Consider the following 6,000-nt stretch of genomic DNA (forward strand, 5'->3'; position numbering starts at 1 on the left):
ACACTTGATGGCAGGAAGGGAGAGGAAGTTCTTGTGTAAGGTGGAGTTTAGAGGATGCTCAAGTCAAGGTGGATATTGTTAAATGTGACTTGAGCATTTGGAGAATTTGAGTTCAATGGAGCACTTGAAACTCAATGGAGCACTTGAGGTTCATGGAGCATGTAACAAAGGAACGGATCATCTAAGAAAAGGACAAATCTACTGACAAAGGAACAGATCAAGTGAAAAAGGAACGGATCTTCTAAAAGGAGGTATGGAGCTCCTAGAAGTGGAATGGAGCATCCTATGATTGGATGTGCCACTTAGAAGTCAAGGTGCGCCACTATTAGAACTTGATATGCCACGAAGTGACTTCATATTCCACAGTGAATTGATATGCCACCAAGTGACATGATATGCCACCAAGTGACATGATATGCCATCAAGTGACAGGATATGCCACCAAGTGACATGATATGCCATCAAGTGACAGGATATGCCACCAAGTGACAGGATATGCTGTTAATGAGGTGGATGTGCCATTATGGAGTGGATGTCTAGCTATGCCAACCTTGGAGAGGATGTGTCATACCTTGATCATGATGTGTCATCCTCTTTCCTGATGTCCCATCTTGATGCAAGGATGCGGCACTTGGTTCCTTGATATTCCAATGTATCCCTTGATGAACCATATGCTATGAAGTCCCCTAGATGCTCAAGATTGTTCAAGGAAGCTCAGAAGTTTAAGATGCTCAAGGATTATTGCTTGATGTGCCACCATGATGGTTGATATGTCATGGTGATCCTGATATGCCACTCTTGCATCATGATATGCCACTATGGATCATGTTGCTCCATCATGTGTGTTGTTGATGCTCATGAAAGGATGAATGTTCTAGAAGAGGTTGCATGGCAGATTGCGATTGGTTGACACCTTTCATGGGCCAATGGGCTTGGCCCAGTAGGATTTTAGGTCTGATCCCTCAAGTATAAATAGGGATGCATGTAGAGTCATTGGTAGTGTCTTGTATCTTCAATTCCAGAGTGTTAGGCAAATATGTGTGAAAATTGTACTTGTAACCTCTGTTTGAGAGCTCTGAAATAAAGAATACTCTCCTCCTGCCCGTGGACGTAAGTCAACTTGACCGGACCATGTAAATACTGTGTCTTGTGTGCTTTTAGTCTTGCTTATTATCCTCTTTACTTCCTAACATTTCTCAAACATAGGATTTCAAAATCCTTCAAAGATTTCAACGTTGAATACACAAAAGTCTTCGATAACCAAACCATATATTTAATTAGTGAAGTGTTATTATATAAACAAAACTTACATGTTTTCTTTGATAAAAACTCATAATCAAATGATGCTTAGCAAGGATTTTTTTCACCAAGTATGGTGAAACAAGTCTGTATGAGATTCAAGAAGTTGTTGAGAAAGAAAGTTGTGGTGTTGTTGCAGCTGCAGTTGATACAAACACTGGTGAAATACAATTAGCAAGGTTATTAAGATCGGAAATCTTATCATTGATAATTAATAGAGTCTCTTAATTACCTTAATTTAAATGATATTTTGGAGGATATAGTTGGAATTGAAACACTCGACAACATCTGGTTACACACTCGCAAAAAGCTTGCCTCGATCTCTCTTTGATTTTATGATCTTTTATAGTTTCATCATGCCAATTTTCCTATCTTGGCCCATTAGTTGAAAGATTATAGTTTGAAGACAGATCAAAGTTAAGACAAAAGTATGATCAAGAATTAGAAAAACCCTACCAAATGATCAAGGTTTTATGCATAAAAAGTATTCAAGCCCAATAGGAAAGTAAAATGATGAACGGGGTTTGTAGAAATGGAGGATGAGTAAAAAACTAATTTGAGAATAATTTGTTTATTATTTAGTTATATTATCTATTAAACTGTATATATGTATCTAATATTTTATTATATCTGAACACCTCTTAGATTTCTTGAAATTTCTTATAGGATTGGTGGATCGGGTATGGATCTTCAAAGCAAAACAAGAGTAAGTAGTTTGAAACATCAATTTCTTTGTGTTTCCTTGATTGAATCGATCTTTTTTATCATAATTCAAGTGATTTTACTTTGATTTTCTTCTTCTAGACACTTCCTAAACCTATAACCTAATCGATACCAAGAAGCTGCCAAAATGGAATTATGATGGATCGAGTAATGGTCAAGCTCCTGGTGAGAACGACGAGGTTATAATCTGGTTTGTAAGGCACCAGATGAAGTTTAATGGAAGTTACTATGTCACGAATTGTGAGGTCCGCAAGTAGAAATGTAAGTCAAATACTTCTTTTTTATGAAAAAGTTGAATGAATTTAATATATATTTTTATTTAAAAAAATTTAGGTGATCGGGAGTGTTGAAAATGATCTATATTATTGATTTCTTTTTTCTATGAACTCGCTGCAAAATGCATACTTTTTTACTAGTTTTCTTTAAAAAACTGAAATGATGTGTATTCTTGGCATTTTATCGGAGATCAATTGTTTAAAGGGTCTTTGAAATCCAACACGAGGATTTAAAATCCATTTTAGTTTTGGGCTTTGGCTCCAAATCGGCCAAACAAATCCAAATAACTAAATGTATTTCAAATTTTATATTATTAATATTTAAGTATTATGGTGTTCGGTTAATGGGGGTTAATTTTTATGTTGCTCGGTTACTTTGGTTAATTTGATTTCAGTCTGATTTTCGGTTATTCTACTCAAAATCTAATATTTTACCTGCACGTAAATGTATTAAAAATATCATTTAGTTATAACTTGCGTCTTTTTAAGTGTTTGCTTTTTATTATAAAATTGAATTATTAGAACTTCACGTTGGATTATTCACGTAGGTCAAACAATTAATTGCAATAATTGGTCACGTGGTGATTTGCCAGCAAAGTTTTGTTTTATATTCATGATTATAATTTAATTAATGTATCGTTACAGTGAAATATCGATATGTGCCTGCTATGCTTCCGTTTCTGTCGGCGAAGTGAAGGTACGGAATTTTATTGTCCTAAATAAATAATAGATACTAAAGTAAATTACATATTTGGTCCCTATGGTTTTTTCAAACTTTCATTATTGGTTCCACTATTTGAATTTTTACATTGATACTCCCCATGGTTTGCAATTGTTGCATATGTAATCCATGAGGCAATTACCATCAGTATTGTTCCGTTAAAAGCATGTAGAATAACCTTTGTACCATCTTTTTATTTTCTCTATTTTATTGGCATTTTCTAATAATGTAGTGACCATTTATGAAATAACTTAGAAAAACCCTAAAAAAACTATTATTTTAATCGCAGACATCATCAAATTGAATGAAACCACATCGCTATATTTTTTCCTCTACCATTTTTAGCATTTCTGTTGTTAGCAAACATCAACTCCAACTGATCCAACGTCGTCTTGGAACCCACATCCTTGTATCTAATCACTACCACCTTGAAGCAACTTTGTCACCCCTCCGCCTGTAACTCATTGATGATCTTTGTCTATTCTACCTCTTGTCACTACTGCTCCAACATCTTCGTTTGCCGAAAACCTCTCTCTCTCTCTCTCTCTCTCTCTCGATTTTGGTTTGGTAGAATTTCGGCTTTGGATTGTACGTGTTTTAAGGATGAAATTGGTTTTAGTTTTAAGTTTGTTCATGAGTTTTAGGTTGTAAATAGTTTGATTTATGGTTTTTCATTTTTTAGTATTTGGATGTAAATAGTTTGATTTATAGTTTTCGTTCATAGTTTTTCTCTTTGTTTTGGAGTTACAGGAGAGGAGGTAGTGTTCACATGGATAATACTGATAATGGTGGTGGTGTTGGTATCGTCGTATTCGTTTGGTGGTGATTCGAGATTATGATTGTGGCGATTGGTGGTTATGTTGGCGGCGATCATGGACTCAATGGTTGTAGTGGTAGAGTTTATGTTGGTAGTGGTTGGTGATGGTGGCGGTGGTAGTTGATGGTGATGAACAAAAAAAAAATATACCGAAAAATGTATATACACTTAAACTAAGGCCAAAAATAGGCATTCCAAAAAATAAAAACAATAATGGTAACGGTGATTGATGTTAGTTTTAACGATTCGGGGACCATTAGGGCAGCAATTGCAAACCATAAATAACAAGTTCTGTCAAAAACCAAATATTAGGACCAATAATACAAATTTGTAAAAACTAAAAGGACCAAATGTATACTTTACTCTAGATACTATATTTAGTGGGGAAATTTGGATTTTTATGATTAAATTTATCGACATTTACTATTTGGAGTGTACTTGAAAAAAGTGAATATCTAACAGAATTTGGAATTCCCAATTTAATTTTTGGTTTTGTGGGTCTAGTAGTACTCTAGTTGATTATATATATATATATATATATATATATATATATATATATATATATATATATATATATATATATATATATATATATATATAGTCCGTTTCCGATGATTACTATTTTTTCGGTGAGTACTCCTAAGGATACCTTAAAAAAATTGAAAAAAAAATAAAAAAAATAAAAATCATAAAATGGAGCATAGTAATACATCGGAAAGAAAAAATTTGGATTATTAAAATTTAATCATGGAACATAAAAAAGGGAATTATGGATCAAAAAAATGATCAATGCTTCAATTTTAATGATCCAAAAAAAAAATTTCCAATTTTTTTTCTCTCCAATATAGTACTATGCTCGATTTATTATTTGTATTTTTTTTCAATTTTTTTAAAGTGTTCTCACGAGTCTTCGCCGAAAAAAGATTCCTCACCCGATCCTGTTTTGTAACATCTCGATTTCCGAGAATGAGATTTTGAGGATTTCAAGCAATTAAAGAAGCCTAATTAGTCAGCCCGCGTGTTTTATGAGGTCTACTCAACGATTCGGAGGACCCCGACTCGACGAGTAGTAGCTGGAAAATGAAACCCTAATTTTTAGGGTTGCACCTTATTTAAAGGACCTTAAGTCCTTTCCTCCAGCCCCTTACCACCTCTTGACGGCTAGAAGAAACCCTAATCAGTTTAAACTTTGTTCTTGAGTGTTTTGTGAGGCTTAAAGAGTGTTTTGGTGGATTTTGTGAAGAGGGTTTGAAGTCTAAGGAGCTTGGAGCAAAGAGAAGCTTGTGGATCTGACTCTACTTCATCTTGGCATCATTTTGAAGGTAACAAGTCGTTACCTTGACTTATCTTTAGCTAGATCTCCTTATGCAAAGGTTTAGGGCCATTTATAGCATAATTGTGAGTCAATTCGGATATTGGGCATGATCTGAAGTTGTAACTTCAGATCTGGACTCCTCTTGGTCCCTATAGTCATAAAGTTATCAGATTTAGCAAGCATTGGCCCTCTCTTAGGGTTAAACCTTTCCCTTAGCTTGGTTTTGGCATTTAGGACCATGCATGTACGTGAAGTTTGCAACTTTACGTGGAAACCATGCCCTAGGAGGTTAGATCTGTAACGTGGAGCTTTGGGGTAGCTTAAAAACGTATGGATGAGAACTGGACTGAAGGGACTCGACGAGTCGCATAGCCGACTCGGAGAGTCGGTTGAAGATTGCTTGTATTGGTTCTGCATGAACTCGGCGAGTCAGTAAGAAGACTCGACGAGTCAGTTAGGGTTTTCCCAACATTTGGACCTCGCATGGACTCGACGAGTTGCCTGGAAACTCGGCGAGTTAATTAGGGTTTTCATGATTTCCTGAGTTCTTAAGGAACTCGACGAGTTGCTAGCTGCACTCGATGAGTTGGGTCAACATGCACTGTTGACTTTGATTCGTTGACTTTGACTTTGACCAAGGGTTGACCAGTTGAACTTTTGAGGGTATTTTGGTAATTTGGGATTCTGATGGACTTGGTCCAATGGTGGTTGAGTTCATGGCGGTGATTCGGGAGTTTCATCTTATCACTACAATTCAACATTATGAGGCGAGCTCTTTTCACTATATCAACAGGGTCTAAGGCACCAAGGCGGAACCTTTATGATCGGTATCCTGGTTGTAGGATCATGT

The sequence above is a fragment of the Lactuca virosa genome, chromosome 9, assembly GCF_052849685.1.
Source record: "Lactuca virosa cultivar CGN04683 chromosome 9, Lactuca_virosa_CGN04683_v6, whole genome shotgun sequence".
In the NCBI taxonomy this organism is placed as follows: Eukaryota; Viridiplantae; Streptophyta; class Magnoliopsida; order Asterales; family Asteraceae; genus Lactuca; species Lactuca virosa.